The sequence below is a fragment of the Pseudonaja textilis genome, chromosome 8 (assembly GCF_049901715.1).
Source record: "Pseudonaja textilis isolate UNSWEBS1 chromosome 8, rPseTex1.2, whole genome shotgun sequence".
Taxonomy (NCBI): Eukaryota; Metazoa; Chordata; class Lepidosauria; order Squamata; family Elapidae; genus Pseudonaja; species Pseudonaja textilis.
In genome coordinates this window covers 13,807,567-13,834,871 of record NC_141997.1, presented here as the reverse complement: position 1 = coordinate 13,834,871, position 27,305 = coordinate 13,807,567, and the positions used below count along the sequence as shown (strand labels likewise).

The following is a 27,305-nucleotide window of genomic DNA, read 5'->3' as shown; positions in this document are numbered from 1 at the left end:
CAAAACCCTTTATCTTCTTCCCCAGTATTGGATGAGACATACCCTTGTCTCAGATTAGACTGAGTCAAAATTCAATTTGATCAAATGTATCTTTTATTTCCTATCCTTTATATCTTTCTACAAAGTCAAAATACTGTATGTGTTCAGCCAAGCTGCCCTCTATGGAAGCAAATATTGGCCTTGGAATAAGCAGAATAGAAAAAATATGGATACTTTTGTACTGTTGGAGAAGATCTCTAAGAATACCATGAATAGCCAAGAAAATGAACAAGTGAAGCACAAACAACATGATGTAATTATATGTCACATAGATTATTCAACATCTAGCTCTTCTAGCTAATCATAGTCAATCAATTCATTCATCCATTGCAACCAAGAGCAAAGTTCTGGATCACAGTAGTTTTTCCATCTATGCAGCTACAAAGGTATTTTTTGCATATACTGTAAAACAGAAATAAGTCAAGGAAACAGGCATAGTATTCTGTTACCCCTGATAATCCAATTAGTTTGATAGATCACTGTGCAACATTACATTTTCTCCTTTCGTTGCTATGCCTTCCTCTCAGTGGGAAGTAACATAGAATAGTATTACTGGATTAAAGTATCATTTTAGAACAAATTTAGGTCATTACTGTGCAAGTCATAACAACTAGGTGTCACCTGTAGTTTTATTAGCAATAACAGTCAATGCTATTATGCGTTTGTTTTGTTTGTTTAATAGAGATCAAATTCACTACTCAGCATTTCTTATTGCAAGGATTGCAATTACAGAACAGCTATGAATGTCTTAATTGGGTTATTACTAAAAATACAACTTAGCAGGTACATCTTTAAAATAATTGCAGAGAAGCTTAAATAAGACTCAACAAGAACAAACTCTTAAGAATTCCACTTTCACTACCAATTTTTCAAAATTTAGTGATGAGATTATGATAAAATCTCTGTTCTGAAGAGTTTAACATTAAAATATTTTACTGAGCATATTTGAATATTTATAAGGTATATCTTTGAAGGATAAATACCTTCATTCTGGAGGGACTACCTTTTCCCAACAGTCTTTACCCATCCAATTCAATCTACAGATTGGGCATGCTGCTGATCCCATCAATCAAAGAGTATTGGCTGGTGGGGACTAGGCTTTTTCTGCATTAACTCCTGCTCTGTGGAATAATCTCCCCTCAGAGATTAGAATAAGCCAATCCTCTTGGCCTTTTCTAAGGCTTTAAAAACTTGGTTCTGTTCCCAAGCCTGCAGTATTGAATGTGTTAAGGGTCCTGTTCCTTGGTTTTATTGTTAACTAGTTAAGTATCTCAGTTGCTGTGCATATTTATTTCAACGTTTTTATTCTTTTAAAAATGTTTTTTTAATTGTTTCTGTAGTTTTGGAATTCTAAGCCATGCAAAATAATTTATTGAGATGCACAAAGATTCAATAAATAATTAAATATAAATATAAAACAGAATATGCACTGTGCTACTTTGTTAAATAAATTCCCTTTTTCATTAATAATGTCTAGTACAACAAGAGATCCTACATAGCCCAAAAGCACATCTTTATTCTGGATTTTAAGAGGAAAAATTGGGGGGGGGGAACTATAATGAAAATCTCATTCTAATAGAATAAGAGAAAATAACATGGTCATGGAAAGTATAGTTTTGTTTCTACGATTAGGCTATCGCACAGGCCCTTTAAGATATTCTGAAGGTATATGTGCTCAATAGTCATGAATACAGTTTATTGAATACTATCACATAGTTGATGCCATTTTTCTCATACAGATGGGAAAAAATATTCAGGAACACGTAGTTGCTTGTATTGAAAAAAGAGTTATTACTATTAGCTGTCAGAAAAAAAAAAGAAATTCCAAACTGAATCATTTCATTGTTGCAACCATGGGGGGACTCCTCAGTTAATATAATCTGTGTTGTACACCCTGCTGGATGCATAGCAAGTACCAATACTATTGGAAGAATGGAGCTGAGAAAGATTTTTTTAATAATAGTTTTATATTCCATGACTTAGACTGCCATTGGCAAATGATAGGGATGATCAAATATGAGCTAAAGCGTATCTCACAGTGGCAAGGGTGGCAAAATGTGGCTGTTTTTCTGCTTTTATTGTATCCACAAATAATCGCCCAATAATCATTCAACAGAAATGAAGACTGTCTTCTGTCTGATTCAGCAGAAAGCCCACACTCAAGATCCAAACCAAGACAAAGCCATTAAGCCATAATAGGAATTGCCCAACACCCTTTCAGAACACAAGCCCCTTCATTGCATCACCCTCAGAAACTTCAACCAAACTTAGCTCAAACTCCTAGGATTTGCACATGGCCCCATGGGCGTCTGACAACAGTCAATAGAATACATGTTCTTGCACAGGGTCAGAAAGATCAAGTGCAAAGCCCAAGAGAAGGTATAAAAACCCCTCACTCTCAGCTCCACATGGTCAGCTGCACCAGACCCATATGCTTGGTGGTCCTGCTTCATTATTAAACCATCTTTCCAATCAGTCTCCATGTTTCCAATGTCTTTCTTTTGGTTTGGAGCTGAACCAGGTGGATATTTCTTCCAACACTAAGAAGTTGTTCGATTCTTCTCTGATAGAAATTTTTATTATTTAGGGAATTTATATTGTTACCTATTCGCACATGGCAACTCAAGGCAGCTTACAGAATATAAAACCCTATATAAAACCAATAAAAGAAGAATCATATAGTAAGAATCATATAGTAAATTAGTATACTAAAATCACCCCCAGTCCCTACCCCTGCACTTCAGAAATGTAGCGGTAGTAGATTTCTGCACTGGTGAAGTATTAGAAAGATATTTTCCAGTTCTTCTACCTATGATTCTATGAGACTATTAAATGTGAAGCATAGCCTAAACTGGAGCTTTGCCCCTTGCCCTGAAAATGTCCCTGCTTGTACCCATAAAAATCATTTTTTATCTATATGAAAATAAGTGATAGTAATCTCTACAACAATGGCTCACTTAGAATGACTGTTTTAGATAAAGTGCTTAAAAAGATCCATTCTTTTCATTGGCAAGTATGGAAAAGTGCCTGGAACATTAAGAGATGAAATCAGTTCATTCCAGCCTTTTCTTAATCCAGCAATAAGGGTCATTCACGCAAGTTTAGCTTTTCTGTAAACCCTTTTGATTTGGTTTTGAGGCACAGTGCTTCAGTGTTTTTCTTTTCCAAAGCTGCCTGCTAGGGGGGGAAATTACATTTCCTGAGAAGTTCCCTTTTCTCTTTCATCTGACATTTCTTTCTGTTCTCAAATTTAACATTTGCTCAGAGCTCAAATTCTTCTTATAGCATTTCATGTGGTGGGCATTTGGAAGTAGAACATGCTAGTCTGTACCACTTACAAATGTCTGATCTGATTAGTATATTATGACAGGAACTGGTAGCCATTATGTGAATGAGTCCACATTAAAACATTTGTTGTGGTTTGGCACTTTTAATTGCAAATTGTGGAGAAACAGATGTTTCCTTTATGTAAAACTCAGTGCATTCCTGTATGAATTTTTTCCAGTGTGGTGAACATTCCCACAGAATAAGTGTTCTTATAAATAATTAAAATAAAATTCAGCATTGCACAGCTATTTGATATATTCAAGTTTGCATACATTTTATTGGAATATATTTGGTTATTTTATTACACTTCAAACATTTTGAACATTAGACTTTTCCAGATGACATACTTTAGATAAGATATATCCACCTCACTCTTAATAATCAAAGCTGTTATTCTGAAACTTCATTCTAATAAGGTTGTGTTGCCATCATCAGATACTTTTTACATCTGATGAAGACAAAAAGCCAGTTCCCAGAATATCTACATATCAATCACTAGCTGTCTGCTGATCAGGAATTCTAAATGAGCAGGTTAGCATTTTGTGTTCCTGTGAGAAACCTAAGGCCAGAAACTAAGCATTGATTGACTGACCAGTCTCTAAATCAGTTATTTGGCCAAAAGGTAATTAGTGACTACCTGACCTTTGTGTGTGTGTGTGTGTGTGTGTGTGTGTGAGAGAGAGAGAGAGAGAGAGAGAGAGAGAGAGAGAGAGAGAGAAGGAGAGAGAGAGAAATGTAGAATCATAAATATGATCCCAATTACCTGCAAATTTCAAAACAACCTACAGGCAGTCCTTGCTTAATGACTGTTCTTACTGACATTCCAAGTTATGACAGACAGGGGTGGGATTCAAATTTTTTAACAACTGGTTCTGTGAGTGTGGCTAGGTGGGCGTGGCCATGTGACTGGGTGGGTGTGGCAACAACCCCCCCCCCATTTTGGGGGCCTTCTGTACCTCAGGGAAGCCTCCTGGAGGGTGTTTTTGATCCCAGAAGGCTTCACTGGAGCTCAGAAAGGAAAAAAATCATTTACCCTCTTTTCAGGGTCCCAAAGCCATGCAATTTTTCAGCATTTTTCCCAGTTTCTGGCACTTACTTTTGGTTTCCAACAAAAAAACAAAATATTGAAAAAGACAATTTTGCTTAGTGACCATAGTCTTTGCTTTATTGACCTTGGCATTCACTTAACAACCACCACAAAAATCAGACATGGTCACATGGTGACCTGCTTAATGATTACCATGACTCACAACAGCAATTTTGGGTGCAATTATGGCCATAAATTAAGGACTACCTATAGATAGACCAGCTTGGATTTTAACATTTGAATAGATGAGTTAATGGTAATGGTAATCTAGAAAAAAAACCATAATCTTCCAACAAGATTATTGTTCTCTGGTATGCTTGTTTAGGAGGGACGTGGTGACTCAGTGGCTAAGATGCTGAGCTTGTCGATCAGAAAGGTCATCAGTTCAGTGGTTCAACTCCCTAGCGCCGTGTAACAGAGTGAGCTCCCATTATTTGTCCCAGCTTCTCTCAACCTAGCAGTTTGAAAGCATGTAAAAATGCAAGTAGAAAAATAGGGACCACTTTGGTGGGAAGGTAACACCGTTCTGTGCGTCTTCAGCATTTAGTCATGTTGGCCACATGACCACGGAGATGTCTTTGGACAGTGCTGGCTCTTTGGCTTTGTAATGGGGATTAGCAGTGCCCCCTAGAGCTGGAAACGATTAGCACATATGTGCAAGGGGAACCTTTACCTTTGATGAAAATAGTCAACTAAATAGTTAAATATGTGTTTTCTAAAGAATTAAAACAAGGAAGAATTGCCAAGAAGGCTATCCCAATTATTTCCTAAAGCAAATTCCTATATTTATTTCCCTATGTAAACATTTGCCCTCAAAGCCATATTGGAAAGGAAAGACCTGAACTCGCAAATGCTGAACAAAAAAGAAAAAAAAATCTAATTGTTTTTAAATTTCAGGTGGTTATATGTCTTGTTAGAGGGCAGTCTTCATTTCAAAAGTGCCTTCTATTTGAATATTTGCCAAGAAAGGATGTACATGAAGTACCCAAAGAAAGAAATGAAAAAAATCTGACAGAATGTTTTGAGTCGGCTGTGTTTCAAAGAAAGTAAACGTGAAAACTTATTAGTGTTCCTCAATAGGAAAAAACTAGAATTCAAAATACACTCCCCAAACCTAGTCAGAGTGGTTGTCAGTGCTGAATATTTTCTGTGTGCAACCCAAAGAAAAAAAAATGCCTGATATAAAATTTAAAAATATTTTAAAAACCACTTTTTAAAAAGTCTATTGTAAACAGTGAAACAATGCGTGCTCTGTGCAGCATTATTTATTCATTACATTTAATTGCAATTCACCTCATTTGTAAAGTGATTCTGGACTTTATTATAAATTACCATAAAAGAGTCCAACAATGTCTAAACAGAAATGGACACACAGCTGAAGAACAACATAATAGGAATAATGTGTTTCTTTAACTCTTGGATTGAGGTGCTTTTCTAATGCTCATGTACACTTTGTGTATTCATGAATCTGCTTATATAATTTAATAGAGCACAGACAACAAATGTTTTACACTAGATTGTCAGCATAAATAACTCTGTAAGGTATACTTTGATGGTACATTTCTTATTCCCTTTCTGCACCTTATGTATCTACAATTCCATTTCATTAAATGAATTGATTGTGTGTATGTGTATTTGTGTGTGTGCATGTGTTTATATTCCCCAATATGTCTTAATGCTGTAGCATATAACATTGAATTAATGTTCAATATTAATGTTGAAGTTTTTTTACAGTGGAAAACTTTTATCCTATTAATATCCGATTAATTGAGAATTAAATAATGTTTTCTGTATAGCTTATTGGCTATGAGATTACCACATTTTCTTATTTCTAGCATCAGAAATAGTATTTTGGATCCTGAATAAAGTCTAATTTAATGTTTCGTGCAGTACATTTGTTCTTGGAATGTTAATATATTCACAATTTTTCATCAAGATAATGTTCCGGTAATTATATAGTTCATTGTAGTGAATTATAATTTTACAATGACATCAGAAGTTTTAGCCAGAACTATAGATTATTTAAAATTTGTAGTGTATGAACAACCAAGAATGCAAACTGTATCTATAGTACATTTAGAAACTTTAACAACTATATAAATTGGAAATTGAGTGCTGATAGTGATCATGAGTTATTTACTCATGAAATCTCTTTTTTCTTTTATGTTCAATCATGTCCAAGTCCTTGAAGTTTTCTTAGCAAGATTTTTCAGAACTGGTTTTCCATTGCCTTCTTCCTAGGTCTAAGAAAAAGTGATTGGCACAAGAAAGTGAGCCGGCTTTATGGCCAAGGCAAGATGGTCTCCCAGTTTGTAACCTAATGCCTTAAACACTGTACCAAATTGACTCTCCGAAGTCCTTTTCCTGAACTAAAATAAGAACTAAGATAAGGACATCATAACATTGTATGCAGATTCTATTTTTTATTTATTGTTTATCTTTCCACAGAAAGTATTTTTCTTCTGACTTCACCTTTAATAGACAGACAGTAAACTATGGTAAAGAGATAATATTTTCTGATTGTACAAAGAAAACTGGCAAAGCAAGATTTGTAGATTTCCCAATTTCTACATTTTCCTCCGTTGGAATCCATTCAATGATATCCCTATGTAACTTTGTATTTCATTCTTTTACTTTTACAGTTTCTACTTACTCCTGGGATTTCTTCATGAAATTTATACTGAGAAAAGCAAACTGATTATAGACAGCCAAAACAACTTATCCAGATGAATGATGCCCTTGTCCATACTGTGCTTAGTGCCTATGTGTTAGGTATGGATATTTCTCCATTGGAAAGTATGCATATGATATGGGCTTACAAGGAAGCTTGACTGAAGTAATTCTAGGTCCCATAATGCTGTTTTATGTGAAATGTTTACACATAATGCATGGGCATCAGAAACGAAAAGTTACATACATAAGATATTCAGTATAGGTTTGTGTTCTTTTAACCCATCTATTCCTGTTATGTGTCAGATATTAATGAGTTAGAGGGACTTCAGGCTACTGGGATGTGATAAATAAGCTCATTCTTCATGTGAATGTCTTGTTCTGACCACACAAACATGTCTAATATATTAAATAACTAAAACCATGTATGTACCATTCACTTTGCCATTTTATTCGGTGACATCTGGATTCCTAGACCCACCAGCTGTATCATTTCATCATATTGGGGAGAGATTGGTGAGAAAATAGATATTGGGCAGAGAAAACCTAGAGAAATAGTAACAAGCATGGGGAAATAATAAATTCATTTCTTAATTAAGGCAAAGGCCAGCAGAATGAAATTGTTCTTCTACTAATAGTGCAGCCTTATCAGAATCTTCTATTCAAGTCTCCTGTACCACTGAGTTCTAGATTCTATATATACCAAAAAGTCCACTGTTCTTCTTTCAGTTTATTTGAATTACTGGGAAGAATCAGTGAATTTTTTAATGAAACAATAGCGGGGATATAAAAGTCTTCGTAAGCTCTATTTACCATTTCACTTCTCTGGATATCCAGAACATTTTTGTACAAAGACTTTTTATATTATATGGCCGAGGAAAGAAATATGCCTGAAGAGTCAATATTCAAAGAAGGAGTCCATGTCAGCAGTCATTCTTCTTGTAAAGGACTACTAATAAAATTAAGTTTTGAGGGACATTCTAAGTGGATGTTTAATGGCATGTTAGTCCTCCTCTTTTTAAAAAATGACTTTGTTTCACTCTATCTAACTAAAAATACACTGCCAGGAATGCTAAGAGGTATGAAAGATGCTATTTCTCTTTATTACATTTCCTATCTAATACTTACACACACAAAAGAACTGTAACTGAATTTTAAGTTTGACACCATCTTGCATATCACCATAGTCTACTTGCAGGCTGTCTTTCAGCAAAACATAATGACTCTAAAAGCTATTATACCATCAGCTGTGGCAGATGGCTGTAGGCATGCAGAGCTAGGTATACTGCTGCTGTTGCCATATTTTGCAATATAATTTCTGTATGCTTCTAAAGTTTAATAAAAAAAAACAGTTAAACCAGAAAAACAAACTAGACAGATGCACACACAGATTTGCAGTGACACTTCTCTCAGAGGAAAAAGAATATAACATAGTAGAACTGCAAATGTTAATGAAAACAGGAAAAAAAATCAAGAGACTGAGAGGACAGTAGGCAATCTCAAAATCTTCATTGACCTAATACGAGCATAGTATCCATTTCCTGACCTTAAGGATGATTCACATTAGATTTCTTATCTGCTTCTAATGAAATCAACTGTAATTTATGTAACTTTCTTGGATTTTGGTTGGAAAAGACCAATATATTTATTTTTGGAAACCACTAACCCAAAATATGTGTTCTCTGTTTTTCTTTCCTTGGGACATCATAGCAGGAAAAAACTTTCAGTGGTTATTTCCATTATATTTAACTACAAAGTCATATTATAAACCAATGAGACTTCTGCCCCACTCATAGTTCAATATGAAAATCACTTAAAATCATTGTTAGGTATTTCAGTGTTAGAGATGCTTTTCCTCTCTAACACTTGGTAGCAATATTTGTTATGGTGTGGTCAAGAGAAGAAATTTGTCAAGCTCATATTGGCAGCTGCCATCTATTATGTACGTGCCCTCTACCCATTAAATTTCTAGAATTGCCCTCTATCACTATTTTTAGACTATATTTGGCTGGCCAAAGAGACTCTGGATACAAGAAGAACATATTATCGTTTGGGACATGAGAGACAGAAGGACATAGATACACACACACACACACACACACACACACACACACATATTGAAAGCACTATCAACCAAGATAATTATATTATTTGCCTACATTTATGTCATTTGTGTGATGACACCACAATGCAAATGACATACTTTCTTTTATTGTATTTTTTTTATTTTTAACAACAAATATAAACAAACACAAAACATACAACATTAAATAAAATCTTCTTTCCATTATACAGTGTGTCAGTTGGTACATATCTCTTGAGCACAATATCAACAGTCATTCCATCTTAATTTTATATTACAGTTCATAATATATAATATTAATATCATATTATTATCAAATCATTATCAGACTATAATTGCAAGTTCACTTCATCCTTTTCAAGCAAGACTCAACTATTATAAAACCTACTTCGTAGTATCATTTCATTTCACAATAATCACATATTATGGTTCTTTCCATAGTAGTCAGTTATAACTTTCTGACCACATACTTCAGGAATAATGGAGACTGTTCTACAGTTTGTCCATTAAATTGAGACTTCTCTGTAATTAAAACTCATGACTAAACTTGCTGAGCTTATTTTTAGGAAGCTATCTATAATTGGTCTTTGAAAAAGCAGGAATTCTTTTAAGTTTAATTTGTTAAATAAGCCACAATGCCTATGTTTTGACATAGACATTAAGCCATATGCCTTCTTTTCCAAACTAATAGCTGCCTACATACAACATGTTCAACCAAAGTAAACCCTTTATTGCACAATACAGCAGGTATATGCAGCCCAAAAATCCTGTTCTACCTCATATCACATGTTCATGAAAATGTGTCCATGTGTATAGAAGGAAGAAATCTGAACAAAACAGTTTTCCAATCTGTATAGAGCAAAAAAAAAAAAAAAAAAAGATAGGGATAGGAGGCTGGGCCAGTAAAATCATATTTATCACAATACCAAAGCAATGTACAATGGGTGTAGAGCTCATTAAAGACAAAGTGAAAATATTTTTGCCTTCTAAAAACATGATAGAAAAATAATGTAGCTATCCTGTCTCTCTGAGAAGAGTGTATCAGGAGATGTTCACTTGTTTGTTTACAAAAGATATAGAGCTACCATTCAATAGATTCCTAGAGTAGCTGTGCATTCTATTAACTATAGGAAGATATATCATTCATTCGAAGGATGACTCGTTCTTGACCACAAAGCAAAGGGATTACCAAATATCAGAGAACATTAGAATAACATATTATGTTCAGTACTTAATACTGATCAAGTATCAAAGGCACTTGTGAAACTAAAACATCAGCTTTGGCAAACTTGCAGTGTTACCCCTGGAGAATACCTTCAGGAATCTGTGTTCAAATGAATTCAGCTGATTCAGGTTCTTCACAAAGTGACATGGGATTAACTTCATGTAATCTCTCTCTGCAAAACTTCTTAAGGCTTCTTCTTATTTTCTCATCTTTCTTTCTAATTTTCTCTATTGCTTAAATAGTGCCACTTGAGCTGTCATTAATGACTAGGAATGCATGTTTGCTCTTGAATTTGCATCAGGAAGAGTCTCAAATATTCTTCTCAGAATAAGAGCATAAAATAAAAGTTACTTTACAAATCACATCAAATCCTCTCTAATTTTTTAAAAATAATTTGGGACGATTAACCCACCATCATCTAACTCTCCAGGGAAAATGGCTTTTTATGTGCTTCTAATCAGAAGGGAGATGGGAGTACAGTACTGATTTCCTGCGCCATTTAATGAGTAAACTTTATTAAGGAAATTATACTTAGAGTTTATCTAAGTTTACTATGAGTTACCTTACAGGCCAATAGCTTTCCACCAGAGACACAATATAAGATGATGTAGATTTATGAGATAATATTATACAATAAAAAACAAAGGACTCCTGGGTTCCATAAATAAAAGATTCGATTGTTTAAATACCTGCAGTAAAAGTGATCTTCCAGGCTACAAGTACATGGTACAATTGATAGATTTAAAAATGAAATGTGGAATAATTTTAAAATTATTTTAAAATCAGCTGGGAATTAAAAATATGTACAAAACACAAATCAAGGTAGCTCTTGATATTTAGAGAGCTGAACAATATTATAAAGCTCCAACTATGAATGTCAATGCTAGGCTATCTATCCCACCATTTGACTCTTTTTCAGGGCTTTCCATCATTGATTGATTATGTGCCACCAAATTATTTTTGACTCCTATAAATCACACAATCCACACACACAAAATATTCTATCCTTAAACTGTTATTTCATGTCTCCCAATGGTGCACCCATCATCTCTAAAACTGAGTCCATCCACTTTGTTGCTGGTTGTCCTTTTCTCTTTCTTTCTGCCATTCCCAACATTAGACCCTTTTCCAAAGAGCTGGTCCTTTGCATAATGTCTCCAAAGTAAGATAAACATATTCATTTGTTCATTGAGTGAGAACTCTGGGTTGACTTGTTCATTGATCCAGCAGTTTGTTTTCTTTATTGTCCACCGTATTTTCAGGAATCTTTTCCATCACCAAAGATGAAAAGTTTCAGTACTCTTCCTGTCCTGCCTTTTTAAAGTTCAACTTTCACTTCCATACAGTGTCACAGGGCATACCATTGTTTGTATGATTTTGAACTTTGTAGGTATAGACACAACAGTATTTGAATGTCTTTCTTTTCCAAGGCCTTCATTCTCATATTCACACCAAGTGTTAGTCTGTGGTGTATTTCTTGCACCCTTGTTCCTTTATTGATGGTTGAATATAAAAAGCAGAAACTATTCACTACTTTGAAACCTTCATTGTCAGTGCTAAGGCTAATTGTTCTACCGGTTGTCATTAATTTGATCTTCCTTATATTTAATTTTTATCCCATTTGTTTCACTGTGTTCTTTGACTTTTGTTGCTCAGACATTCTTTGAATTTTCAGTTATGAGAATAGTGTCATTAGCATAGTGCAAGTTAATCTTGTTTTTTATTCCAGTTTTAAAACTATGCTAATTTTTTTCATTTTAGATATCCTTAATACATATTTCACATATAGGTTGTGTTCTGTACAGACATTTGCATACTCGAAATCTGGCTGCCCGGATTGGCCAAAGCGCACGGCCACCGGATTGGCTGAGTGCGCGGCACTGATTGGTCATTCGGAATTGACCGCGATTGGCTGAGCCGATCGCGGGCGATTCAAACGACCCCGATTGGCCGCAGCGCTCGGCGGAAAATGCTTTTAAGCCGCGCTTCTTCCCCACTGACCCCACTTGTGTTTTTCCCGAATAAATGAGCTGAACCAAGTCACTGCCTCGCGTCCTTTGTCCGTATGAGAGATACGACTCTGGCGACGAGGATGGGATCCTAAAACAAGTCCCACACCGCACGTGGCCCACGGAACCGCAACCGGCAGCATGGCCAGCGGCAACGTGCCACCTGCTCCCTTCAACCAAGCTACGGAGGACTGGGAATCATACATAGACAGATTCCTCATGTTCTTGGAGAGTAGCAACCTCAAGGACGCGAATGGGCAGAGAAAACGAGCCATCTTCCTCACGCACTGAGGGCCCGCAGTGTTTAAAATGGCAAAAGCCCTCGCCAAACCTCTCGACGTGAAGGCCATGGACTGGGCCGATCTCGAACCGCTGCTGAGGAGCCACTACGCGCCCGCCGTGCCCACTCTCATCCGCCGGCACGAGTTCTACCGCCGCGACCAGAAGCAAGGCGAGAGTGTCAGCAACTTTGTGGCTGACCTCAGGGACCTCGGGGGCCTGTGCGGGTTCACCGATCTCAATGAAGCCCTGCGGGACCGCGTCGTCCTCGGCCTCAGGGACCCCGTCCTACAGAGTCGGATCATGGCAAAGGGCGACATCTCCCTCGCCGACGCTTTTGCCGAAGCCACCACAGACGCCGTCATCACAGAACTCAGTAAGCTTTTCACAACCCACAGCCTTCCCGATGTCATCGTCTCAGACAACGGATCCCAGTTCACCACGCTGCCCTTCGAAAAATTCTTGGCGGAACGAGGGATCCGGCACGCGTTAACGGCGCCAGCGCACCCGGCGGCGAACGGAAGGGCAGAGAAAATGGTCCAATTCACGAAGAAGACCATTCAAAAGATCGAAACCGGGGACATACAAGACAAGATAAACCAGATGCTGCTGATCCAGCACATAACCCCGAACACGACAACAAACAGGAGCCCAGCGGAGCTACTGATGGTGAGGAAACTGCGATCACCGCTCGACTGCCTGCACCCCACATACAACCCAGAGAAGCCCCCTGACTCCACCAGCAAACGCAGAACATTCGCACCAGGAGACAGGGTCTACGCAAAAAACCTTACCGGGGACCCCCTCTGGGTGCCGGCAACAATAACCCAAGCAACGGGCCCACACTCGTACCACCTTCAAACAACCGACGGACGAGCGTGGAAACGTCACATCGACCAACTGAGATCAAGAACAACCGCGGGAAACACAAACGACACGCAAACATCAGACACAGAGGAGAACCGGCAAGACACCAACCAAGAGGGGAGGGAAGGCCCCAAAGAACAAGAAGGACAAACCCACCCAAAAAGAAACCAGCAGTACTCACCATCTGAAGAACCGGAGAGCGACCCACTCGAAGCCTCACCTGGAAGGAGCAGCCGAGCCAGCTCAACCGGCCCGGGAAGCCCGAGCGGAAGCAGTCTAGACAGCTCAGCCAGCCCGGGAAGTCCGAGCGGGAGCAGCGAAGCCAGCGGCTCAACCAACCCGGGGAGACCAGGAGGGAGCCGCGGCGAGAGGCCTGACTCACCCTTCCAGGCGGTTCCATCAACGAGGCGGAGAGCGACAGGATTCCCAACCGAACCGGCCGACAGCCAGGAAACAACTGACCTGCGCAGGTCCAGTCGGAAAATACGGAGCCCCGCCTACTTACGGGACTACGTCACGTAGGACCAAACCAAGAGGGGAGGGGTGTTCTGTACAGACATTTGCATACTCGAAATCCGGCAGCCCGGATTGGCCAAAGCGCACGGCCACCGGATTGGCTGAGTGCGCGGCACTGATTGGTCATTCGGAATCGACCGCGATTGGCTGAGCCGATCGCGGGCGATTCAAACGACCCCGATTGGCCGCAGCGCTCGGCGGAAAATGCTTTTAAGCCGCGCTTCTTCCCCACTGACCCCACTTGTGTTTTTCCCGAATAAATGAGCTGAACCAAGTCACTGCCTTGCGTCCTTTGTCCGTATGAGAGATACGACAGGTTGAATAAATAATGGGAGAGTAAGCAGCCTTGTCTTACTCCTTTGCCAACTTGGAGACAGTTTGTTTCATCATATTCTGCCTGGCCTGTGGCTTCCTGGCTTGCAGATAAATTTCTCATGATGACAATGAGATGTTCTGGGATTGCCATTTTTTTAGCACATTACACAGCTTGACATGAACAACACAATGTAATGTTTTTCTATAATCGAAGAAGCATATACTAAGTTTTTTATTATTATTATTCAGCTTTTTCAATTATCCGGTATACATCTGCAATAATGTCTCATTTCCTCGGCCTTTTCTAAAGCCAGTTTGAACATCTGGCATTTCTTTTTCCATGTAGGGCCCTAACTGTGTTGGATAATTTCAAGCATTATTTTGCCAGCATGTGAAATTATTTTGCAATATTTTGCACACTCTGTTAAGTCTTCTTGTTTTGGTTCTGGAATGTACCTCTTCCAACAATTGGCCGCTATGTCATTCTTCAGATTTGCCAGCATAAAACCTTGATTAATTCTTCTTCTGTTGCTTGTCATATTTCAGTGGATATTGCATCAGTTTCTATAGCTTCATGATTTGATAATACTCAGAGCACCAATCTAACTTCATTTTCTACTACTAAAAATTATTATATGTTAGAAATATTTTAAGGTATCTTGAATGTTGACATCTTACTGTATGTCCATCTCTGCTGGAAGCTGTACTCTATTCTTTCAGTATACTCCTATCATCTTCCATTGACCTCTTTTGAATCAATTATTATCTGTCCATTGATGTACTTTAGCATACTTTCAATTTACATAGAAGAAGCTAAAGTGGCAACCTTATATCAAGTTAGCCATCATATTTGCAAACTGTCAACTCATAAAGTATGCCTGTTTCTGAGTTGCCATAACCAGGGGGAGGGAGAAACCAAAAGTACATTCCACACTTATCTTACAAATATTGTAGCTAGGCTACTGGATCTTCTGCCTGCAAAAATCCTTCTTTGGAGAGTGTAATTGATGACATCTAGCCCGTGAATGTGCTTCGTTGGAGAATCTGATGTATGACACACCAAGGGGAAGGAGGGGAAACAGGGTCGCAAGTGACATGAATTATGTGTGTCAGAGTTGGCTTCAACTGGGACAATGCCGACATGTTGCCCCTAATAAATCTTTTGGATTCTTTTGAAGCTTGGCTTGAGGCTCATGATTTAATTGGGGCAATCGTCAGAACCCTGACAGCAAGCACTTATTAAGGTTACAAAGTGGTTCATAGCCAATCTCAATTGAAGCACTGTTTGCATAGCCTTAATCTGGTACTACCGCAACAGGAGATAGGATGCCATTTATCTTGGGAAATAAAAGAAAAGTAAATATGTGAAATTTTAATACAGGCAGGTCACATTCAGGATGATAATTGGGCATTGAGTCATCAATGTAATAAAGTTAATGTTTCTAATTCAAGATGATTCTTGGATAAAAGAAGCATAGCTGCTTCCAACAATTGATATAAAGGAAAAGTGCTTAGATTCTAATGTCACAGCTCACCTCACAGAAAGGAGGAATGCCCATTATCTTTAAAAGGTATCCTGTATTTGTATTTTATAGAATACAGAATAATAGAGTTGGAAGGGAACTTGTAGGTCTTCTACTTAACCCTTGCTCAAGCAGGAGACTTTATACCATTTCAGACATCTAGTCTCTTTTTAAAAGCCTCCAGTGATAAAACACCCACAACTTCTGAAAGCAAGCCTTTCCACCAGTTAATTGTTGTCACTGTAAGGAAATTTCTCATTAATTCCAAATTGCTTCTCTCCTTTATTAGTTTCTATCTATTGTTTCTTGTCTTGCCTTCAAGTGTTTTGGAAAATAGGTTGAACTCCCTCCACTTTATGGCAGCCCCTCAAATATTGGAACACTGCTATCCTTAGTCCTTCTTTTCACTAGACTAGACATAGCCAAATCCTGTAACTGTTCTTCATATGTTCTAGTCTCTAGACCTTTAAATATCTTAATTACTCTTCTCTGCAGTTTTTTCAAAGTTTCAACATCTTTTTTAATAATGTGATGACCAAAATTGTATGTAGTATTCCAGATGTAGTCTTACTAAGGTTTTATTTATCTTATTGCGCTTATATGTTACACAAACCCAAACCATCTCTTCTGGCATATATTTCAGTTATTGTTACAGTGAATTAAAACTTATAGCATACTGTACATTAAAATAGCAGAACCATAATTCATGAAAAATACAAAAGAACATACTGTACATAGAAACACGAAGCTAGACTAAAAACAAGTATTTTCATCCAGCTACCTTAAATAAATGCAATGATAAATTTTCTCAGTCATGCAAAATTTCAGGCTAGTTTTTCACCTTTCACATAAGGATTCATTTTCTATTCATTGTAAAACACAGCTCTAAAATGTTATATACATTTCCTTAACAGGTATCAATACTCCCCCTTTTTCTCTCTCTTGATATTTTGACTTTGTTGTCAAATGTAAGATTTATGGTCTATCATGGTCTTTTCTTAGAATGTAAAACATAAAAGTTTCTTTCTCCTTTTTTGGCCAATAAAAAAAAATCCTCATCTAACATAATTCTATTTTTCCCACTCCTCAGATATTAAATTTAAAAACCCTGTGCATTGAAATAAGCCACTCCTTAGAGTTTAGGAATGAAAGCTAAAAAACTATAAATCATCATTTTTAAAAATCTTTCTTTTTGCCAAGGGTTTCCTCAATGATGACTTTTTACATTTCTCCCAGAAATTCAAGCACTTTTTGTGCAAGAATGATTCATTAACTTCATTTACATTCCATGATGAATTTTAACATTGTCTTAAAGTTTTATACCGTAACTATTCTGTAAGGATAGCTTCCTCGTTGTTTCTTTCCTTTCTTGTACATATAATTTTCATTTCTTCAATTAATGCCCACATCACTCTTTTTCTTATGAAAAAGAAATTACCCATTTATTGGGTTCACATATTTTTTTGCTTCACATGATATGTGTAGCCAGTCATTATGACAAAATAGGATAGGGTATGTTAGAATAGGGTAGGGTAAGGTAGGACAGAACAGAACAGAACAGAATTCGTTGTTGGCCAAGTGTGATTGGACACATGAGGACTTTGTCTAGGTGTATAAGCTCTCAGTGTACATACAAACAACAAGTAATAAGTCATGATCATAAACATAAAATACTATCATCATAAATCCAGATACAACACTCAGTGATATAAACAGAATGCTAAATAAACAATCAACATAAATCATAATAGGATACTAAATAAAACCAATCAATATAAATCACAAGTTACAAATAGCAAAGTTATAGTCATAAGAAGCTAAGGAAATAGGTAATAGGAAAGATGAAAAAGATAATAGTAATATAGCTCTTCTAGGTGGTTTTACATCCTTGGGCATAAGACAGTATTGTGGGAATTAGTTGTTTACCAGGGTGATGGTGGTGGTGGGGAAACTACCCTTGTGTCTAATTGTTTTGGGATGCAATGCCCTATAATATCATTTTGAGGGAAGAAGTTCAAACAGTTTATGTCCAGGATGTGAAGAGTCTATTGATATTTTCACAGCCGTCTTTCTGACTTGTACAGTATACATGTTCTTAATGGAAGACAGCCTGGTTGCAAATGTTTTTCTGCAGTCCTAACTATCTATTGAAGCCTGTGCCTGTCTTGTTTAGCTGTCGTGCCAAACCAGACAGTTATAGATGTGCAAATGACTTTGTAGAACTGTATCAGTAGCTCCTTGGACAGTCTGAACTTTCTGAGTTGGTGCAGGAAGAACATTTTGTTGTGCTTTTTAAAGATGTTTCTGATGTTAAGTGTTCATTTTAAGTCCTGAGATTTTATAGAACCTAGAAGCTCGAATGTCTCAACTGTTGAAAATGTGTTGCCAATGGGTAGAATAGAAGAGCTTCTCTTAAAATCTACTATCATCTCTACAATTTTGAGTGTGCTCAGTTCAAGATTGTTCTGGCTGCCCCGTGGGGCCAGTTGTTCAACTTCCTATCTCTATGCAGATTTGTTGTCATCTCAAATAAGGCCAATCACTGTTGTGTCATCTGCAAACTTCAGTACTTTAACAGAGGCATCCTTTGAGATGCAGATGTTGGTACAGAGAGAAAAGAGTAATGGAGAGAACACATAGCCCTGCAAGGCACCTTTGCTAATTGTACAGGTATCTGATGTGATTTTTCCTAACATCACCTGCTGCTTCCTAAGTGTTAGAAAGCTTATGATCCACTTACAAGTGTGGCTAGGCACAGTTAGCTGAATCAGTTTACTGAGAAGAATATCTGGAATGATGGCATTGATTGCTGAGCTGAAATCTACAAGAAGGACTCCTGCATAGGTCCTTGGAGATTCAAGATGTTATAAGATGTAGTGCAGTGCCATATTAACAGCATTGTCTGCCAATTTAATTGCTCAGTAGGCAAATTGCATTGGGTATACAATGGATTTGTGATGGTTTTCAGGTGGGCAAGCAGTAACTTTCAAAGGTATTCATAATTATGGATGTCAGGTTAACTGATCTGTAGTTGTTCAGTTCTTGATGGAGAGTTTCTTAGGCACTGGAATGATAGTAGAGCATTTGAAGCAAGAAGGAACATGACACATCTCTAGTGATTTATTAAAGATGCAAGTGGATATAAGACCCAATTTGATATCCAATTTGATATAAGACTCAATGTGATATCCGGGGTGTTGTGTTCCAAAACTTTATCACTCACCCCAGATATCACAGTTGTTGTTGTTATTGTTATTGTTGTTATTATTATTATTATTATTATTATTATTATTATTATTATTATCATCATCATCATCATCTTTATCTAAGTAATCCCAAGTGAGTGAGAGTTCATTCTTGCCATCAACCACAATCAATTATATATGAAGTGATTATTGTATTATATTATTTATATATTTATTTGATTTAAAAAAAAATCAACATCTATTCCAGAAAACTATGAATGGTTCACAAAATTCCCCAAACAGTAAAAACAATACAAATATAAAATATCAAAGAACCCCAGATTAAAACAACAAGAAACTACAACAGGGCCACCACCAGCATATTAACTCCAATTCTGAGAGAGTAGCCAGGTCTTCAGGCTGTTTGGAACCCCAAATATGTCCATATCTTTGGGGGGAGAGGTCAGGGGAAGATTGCACAGGGTGGGAACCTCAGCAGGGAATGCATTTAAGCTTGGTCCATAATATTAAGCATCTGGAACATAACCATTCTGCCAGAATGATCAAGCAAGCAGAAACAATTGGAGATAGGCAGTTCCATAGATATCCAGACTGTATGTCATGGAGGTCTCTAAAGATGATATCCAGCACCTTGAATTGCACTCAGAAGCTGACTTGCAATGAATACAGTTTGTGTATTCGAGTATGGCTTACAGTGACGCACAGGACATTGGAAAGCCTATGTTACTGCTTGCACCACTGCTTTTTCAGCCAGCACCAGCTTCCAAATGTTCAAGGACAACTCCATGTAGAGTACACAGCAATCCAGTTATGAGGTGAATAATTTATGCCAGAGTCTCTGCAGTTCGATTGTCTGAAGACCCTCCCAATCAAGGAAAAGAAACTGGCATATGTACCTGTAAAGAGACCTTACTGACAATAGTAGCCACCTGTTCTGCATAAAGTAGCCATGATTTCAGGAGGAACTCAAATTGATCACCAGAGGAAATGATACTCCATCCAAGACTAACAACCTACATATAGCTTGTGAACACATTGACAACTTCACCTGCAAGGTCACCTGTTACCTGCACAGTGATATTAAAAAGGTATGTTAGTATTCATTCTAGCATTGTATAGGTATTTCTTTAACAAAAACCATAGATTGTTCCAGAGAAATAAACTTTAGCCCTATCACCTCAAGACAAAACTTCTTTTCCTGGATGGAAAAGAATCTGTATTATTGGTGGAAAATACATAAACTTACTGAATACAATTACAAACTACCATCAGATTAGAAAACCTACACAATCAGAATGTGCAGATTCATAAATCTATTTCTATTACTTTTTATGGGACAGATTATACAACCAAATTTCCATCAGTTAAAAAAAAAAAAGCAAAATGGTTGCAAACAGGTTAAAAAAACATTGAAAAATTATTTGGACAAGATTCTAAACCAACTGTTATAGTTTTCACATTGTTTAAGAATAAAGTCTATATTAATTGACAATATTTTAAATGAAAGGATCACTTTTTTCTGTAAAAGAAATGTTCTGGATGTATTTCTTGACATCTCAACAAACTGTGACAGCTGTTCAGATCAGCATGGTGCTACCATATTGTAAAATGTTGATTCAGATGGTGGTCTTGATTGATAACATCTAAGTGCTACAATCCCTATGCAGCCATCTTTTTTCCTACTTCTGGGCAAGTAGAAGAATAAATTAATGATGCTTTTGGGAAACCATTGTAACTTCAGCACTGACATCCTATTTATCCCCTGCTGAGAAAAAAGGAATTTCCCTGTATTTTGTGTATTGAAATGATGAATTATAACTGTTAAGCAAAAATGTAATGCATATGTTCCAGCTACCTAGCAGACAAATTACCATTATGCTATGTGAGTAATACTTTATAAACCCATTTGTCACACAGGATAGGTGTCATATACAATCTGATTCACTGTGTTTAATATATTAAGTAGAACTGATTCTCTTTTTCCCTTATCCCAGCAGATAAGGGTTCATTGAAAAGCATTTTCTCTCTACCAAAAGTAGTTAATCTCTCTGGATGTTTGCAGAAGAAAATGTTGGGCTATACTTCATTTTTAATTGACATTAGGGAATCTGGGATTTCTAGATTTTGAAAATGCACTATTATTTTTAGCAAAATGAATGAAGTTTTATATAGTTAAGATAGATATAATATGCTAGATTTATGTATGTCCAAGTTTCTCATTCTAGGAGATGCTGAGATGCCATATTTTGGGAGTCATTGAGTTTCAAATATAGCTTCAAAGCTTAAAATATTCTATCTCATGAAGATGTGTACAACTTCTAACTTCTTTGCACTTTGTCATAATTCTTGTTTGTCATAGATAGACAGACAGACAGACAGACAAATCTAGATAAAGATAGAGATATATATTGATATGTATTGATGTATATGTATATATTGATATTGATATATATTGATATTGTTTTCTTACATTTTCATGGGTATTTATATGTATGGTATTCAGCTTTGTTCAGGTATTTTCCCACGTCATTATAGTTGTGCTGTTAAAATTGTAGCAACGTTTCGGCAGAATCTTATCTGCCATCATCAGGCTTCTCTATAGTGTTCATCTGTTGATATTGATATTGATATATATAAATATATGTGTGTGTGTGTGTGTGTGTGTGTGTGTGTGTGTGTGTGTTAGTGTGTATCTTTGGTTGTTCGGGTTTTCTCGCGTAAGATTCAAGTATCTAGGCAACGTTTGATGAAGTCTCATTCATCATCTTCAGGCTTCTGTCTTCGGCTCTGTGCTTCTCAGAGGAGAAGCACAGAGCCGAACAGAAGCCTGAAGATGATGAATGAGAACGTTGCCTAGATACTTCGAATCTTGCGTGGGAAAAACAAACAACCAAAGATCCACATACAAATACCGCAGAACCTCAGAAAATAAATATATATATATATATATATATATATATATATATATATATATATATATATATATATATTTTTGATTCTCATTTGTTGGATCTTTGGTTTTCTTTTCCGCGTAAGATTGGAAGTATCTAGGCAACGCGTTTCGATGAAGTCTCATTCATCATCTTCAGGCTTCTGTCTCGGCTCTGTGCTTCTCAGAGTAATGTGAGATTGCAGCTGCTTCCTCCTTTTAACTGCCAGTGGGGGTGGGACTTGATTGGGTGGGGGCTTGGCTGTGTTCTGATTGGGTGGGGGTGTTCTCATTGGTAGGGGTTTGGCTGTGTTCTGATTGGTTGGGGGTTAGCCGTGTTCTGATTGGTTGGAGGCGTGTTCTGTTCAGGTGGGGGCTTGGTTGTGCTCAGGTTAGTCTTAGTTGCTGGGGATTTGAGCTGGTGAGTTGTGATCTTGCTGTTTGGCTTGAGTTCGTGGTCCTTCTGCATCTTCATAGTGGGTGTCGGTTTGCTTCATGTATGGCTCGGAGGGGTTTGAAGTGGGTAGTGATGCAGCTGCCGTGCAGCTTCTGGTCCATGGTCGTGTCTCATCTTCTGAGTGGGTGGGAGTCTGTTTTCTACATGGAAGTGTGGTGGTGGCATCTTGTGTGGCTCTCATGGGTGTGGGTCTGGTGTCCTTCTTCATGTTAGGTACTGTCTGTTCATGAGGGCAGGTTTCCAAATGGCTGGAAGGCGGGAGGTGTCATCTCGTTTGTTCATGCTGTGTGGGCGTTTTTCTATCTCTATGGCTCCTCTGATTATTCTGCTGTTGAAGTGTTCGGTTTTGGCGATAGTTCTGGTATTTTTAAAATCAATTTCATGTCCTGTGGCTTTGAGGTGTTGGACCAGGGAAGAGGTCGTTTCTTCTTTTTTGATTGAGTTCTTATGTTCTTCAATGCATGCACTTATTCTTCTGTTAGTTTGTCCAATGTATGTGGTAGGGCAGGCATGAAGTCTCATTCATCATCTTCAGGCTTGTGTCTTCGGCTCTGTGCTTCTCTGTGCTCCTCTGAGAAGCACAGAGCCGAAGACACAAGCCTGAAGATGATGAATGAGACTTCATCGAAACCTTGCATAGATACCTCCAATCTTATGCGGGAGAAAACCCGAATAACCAAAGATCCACATACAAATACCCGCGAGAACCTCAGAGAAATAAATAAATATGCGGGTACTTACATGTATGGCATTCAGCTTTGTTCAGGTATTTTCCCACGTCATTGTAGTCGTGCTTGTAAAGTTGTAGCAACGTTTCGGCAGAATCTCATCTGCCATCATCAGGCTTCTGTATAGTGTTCATCTGTGAGTCCGGCTTTTATAGTGGCTTCAGATTTAAATTTGGGGCAGCCTATTGCTGTGCCAGAATGGTTTTTTCTTCACCCTGATTGGTTGGGAGTCTTGGTCTGTGTTTATTGGTCTTGGAGTTTGCTGTGTTCTGCTTGATTGGTGTTTCTAATATCTCCTGTCTGTTTTTTGGCTCTTTTTGTCTCTTTTGGCTGTTACTTTATTGGAGGCCTTTAGTGCAGCTTGGCTCCAGGTAAATGGACGACTATCATTAGTTAGGAAGCTAGGTTTCATCTGGGTGTCTGGTTTTATATATATATATATATATATATATATATATATATATATATATATATATATATATATATATATATATATATATATATATATATATATATATATATATATATATTATATATTTATAAATTTTATAATTTTATAAATATATATATTTATAAAATTCATTCAGTAGATTTCCTATTAGTTGTTCCACAATCATATTACCGAGTAACCTGATAGAGCCAACAAAATTGTTAATCATCTTTCCCTCCTCCATCCCATGTCATACATCCTGGGTTTTTATAAAAAAATACAACTTTGTTTTGATTTTGGCACCGCCACATTAATATGAGATTAAAAGCATGCTAATTTAATTTTGAATGTATTGAGTCTGTTTTACTGACATGCAAGAAAACATAGCCTAATTTATTCACTAGATTGTTAAGGAAGAGGAGAAGCAACTTATAAAGAAGTCTTAGTTGTAAACATGTAGTTGGTCATCCTGGTTTTATTTGAGGCTACTTCTCCAGTAAACTATTTCTACCCTTTTCCTAGTCTACTGGTTTTAAACTGACTACAGTTGTTTTCATTTCTTCTACTTTCCACTTTCCAAATGACAAAATTGAAAAAAAAAAAGACTAATCAGTCTCTTTTTAATATAAAAGAATTTTAAAAAACCCTAACTTAAACAGAACTTTTTCCCAAGATTGCAATCTAAATGTCCTCTTTTCCCTTCCTTTCCATTAAAAATAAATAATATTTTCTAAACTTTATTGTCTGCATCTGCTGAAATATCAGCAGCTGTGGTAAAGTAGTATAGCTGCAAAGCTCTCGTGCCATCTTTTTTGCCAGCTAAGTACAATTTTGCAACCAGGATTTTTTTCTCCAATAGCTGCATGCATAGATATGGCTCACACAAATAATGCCTTGTTTGTGGCATGACATTTTTTTCTTAAAGCAGTAATCAATAAAACCGATTATGTAAAACACTCAATTGGAGGAATTGATCTAGTCTTTTTTATATGCTAGGAATGCATCAGTCTGAAATCAGGACTACCTTGCAAATTCCTCTGAGACTTCTAGGCTTCTCGGAAGCAAAGCCAATTAAATTTGTAAGCAACTGCCTAAAATCCTACTTCAGAAGAAACATGGATTTACATTTTCACATTTGCAATGACAATTTCTGAACAAGTCCTCCGCACATCATTGGGAAAATCATCTACTTTTTTCCTCCTTTGATATTTTCCTGTTTTCAGAACTAAGGGTTTTCCTTATAAAACAGAGGAATGATGTTCTCACTCTTTAAATATTGATTGGCTTATAGTTTTCTTTCTTTCTTTTTCTTGCTGCCAAAAACTAAATATCAATGCAATGGAATGATGGATGATTTTTCTTTGTATTTTCCCCTTCCAGTATTGGCTGGAGGCTGAACTGGCCACAGAAAGGAAGTTGTAGGAAGATGAGGACAGTTACTAAACAGTGTGCACTTAGACTTAGTGCACACTTAGGAAATAGCAGACGTATATACCATCCCATAGTGCTTTACAGCATTCTCTGAGCAGTTTATAATGTCAGCATATTGCCCCAACAATCTAGATTTTACCAACTTCGAAAGGATAGAAGGCTGGGTCAATCTCGAGCCAATCAGGATCAAACTCCTGGCAGTGGGCAGAGTTAGTCTGCAATTTTGCATTCTAACCACCATGCCACAATGCTTCCTAAAAATTATCATTATAATTTAGCGTAATGTTAGCAGAAGTAAGAAAAGAGTAAGATTATTTTCTAAGTGGAAAACTGGACTGGATATCTCTCTGGGTTGAGACAACAATGCTGTCCACAGATATTATAGCTAGCCCTGATAGAAGAGCTGGCTTGTTTAAGGAAAAAAAAAGATTGGTTTACATTTATTTTTATTTTGATTCAGGGGTTATAGTTTATCTATATCACATTTATAAACTGCCATCTCCCTCACAAAATGACAGTTCCTCTGAATATTTGTTTTTTTATGATAAAAAACACTAATAATATCCATACTGATAGTCTGGCCAAGATCCATAGAGTGCCAGTTTGTTTCTCACGGTGACCAACCATATGCCTGATATGCTGCCATAGGTAGAGACATAGACCTCTTCCATAAATTTTGCAAGCAATTGGATTTTTGGAAGCATTCTTCACCTAATCTAAAGTTAATAACTTATGGTCAAGCAATATTTCTTGGTGGACCATCAGTTTAACCAATCTCCTTCAAAAATGATCCAGATTTGTAGCCAAGCTCAAGTTTTGTAGTAATAAATTCCACAGGTTAATTATGGACTATGTGAAGTTATTTTAAATCTCCTTTTAGCCAGCTTTTCCATATAATTCCTGGTCTTACTGTTATAAAGAAGAAAGAAAAACTTTCTCTTGTCTACTATCTCCACACCATAAATGATTTTATATACATTAATCACACACCCCTGCCATCATTTGATGAATCAATTAAAAAGCACTAACATATATCCTTAAAGAAGAGAGACAATTTGCTAAGAAAGTACTCTACTTATCCCAATTCTGTTTTTTTTTTTACTTGTTTATAGAGTCCCTGTATCTGACAAGTACTAAATTTATCCAAGATCCTCTGAATAAAAAATACAGAATAACAGAGTTAGAAAGGGCCTTGGAAATCTTCTATTGCAATCCCCTGCTCAAGCAGGAGACACTATGCCATTCTGAAGAAATGGCTGTCCAGCTTCTTCTTAAAAACTTCCAGGGTTGAGAGGCAAGCCACTCCACTGGTTAATTATTCTCAGTGTCAGAAAATTTCTCCTCAGTTCTAGGTTAGATCTTTCCTTAATAGATTTTCATTTGTTATTTCTTGTCCTGCACTCATGTGCTTTGGAAAGTAGATTCACCCCCTCTTCTTTGTGACAATTTTTTGAATATTGGCATATTAAATACTTCACTTGTAAATATATGCTGCTGAATTTAATCATCTCCACCCATACCTGATGATAGTTAGATAGATAGATAGATAGATAGATAGATAGATAGATAGATAGATAGATAGATAGATAGATAGATAGATAGATAGATAGATAAGCAGTGGAGGGAAGGGAGGGAAGGAGAGAGGGAGGGAGAGAGATTGAAGGATCTACTTAGCAGAAACCATGCTGATTTTACTTTAGCAAAGTTTTGTTCTTTATATGTTTTGTCTTTCTATGTTTACCATTTTTTTTGGAACAGCCATTACTTTAACTAGCCTATAATTTCCTGGATATTTTCTCATTTGGTTGGAAAATAAAAAGGGTCACATTACTTATCTTCTGGTCTCTCCACTGAGCCTGATTTGAGTGACAAATGACATAATTTTTCTAGAAGGTCAGCAATATTATGTTTGAGGTCTTTGGGTACTCTTTGATGCATGACTTGTTACAATGAACTTTCTTAAGGTGCCTTCTTATCTCATTTTTCTAGGTATTTATGATTTTTTCTTTGAAAAAGTCAGTGTAGGATCAGGTACTATCTTATATTTTCTGGAGTTAAGATAAATAAAAACAACTCATTCAGTTTCTTTAAAACTCTGTATCCACCTTGGTGATCCATTTCAAGTTTTTCTTACTTATTGCCCTAATGGCTATTTCATTAATTTATTTGATTGGATTTTTATTA

General features: G+C 36.9%; 1 long non-coding RNA gene across 1 annotated transcript in view; it reads right to left on the bottom strand.

The window, feature by feature from the left end:
• Nucleotides 1-27,305, bottom strand: part of LOC148125121 (uncharacterized) — a 482,037-nt gene that overhangs the window by 428,335 nt on the left and 26,397 nt on the right. The window lies entirely within an intron of this gene.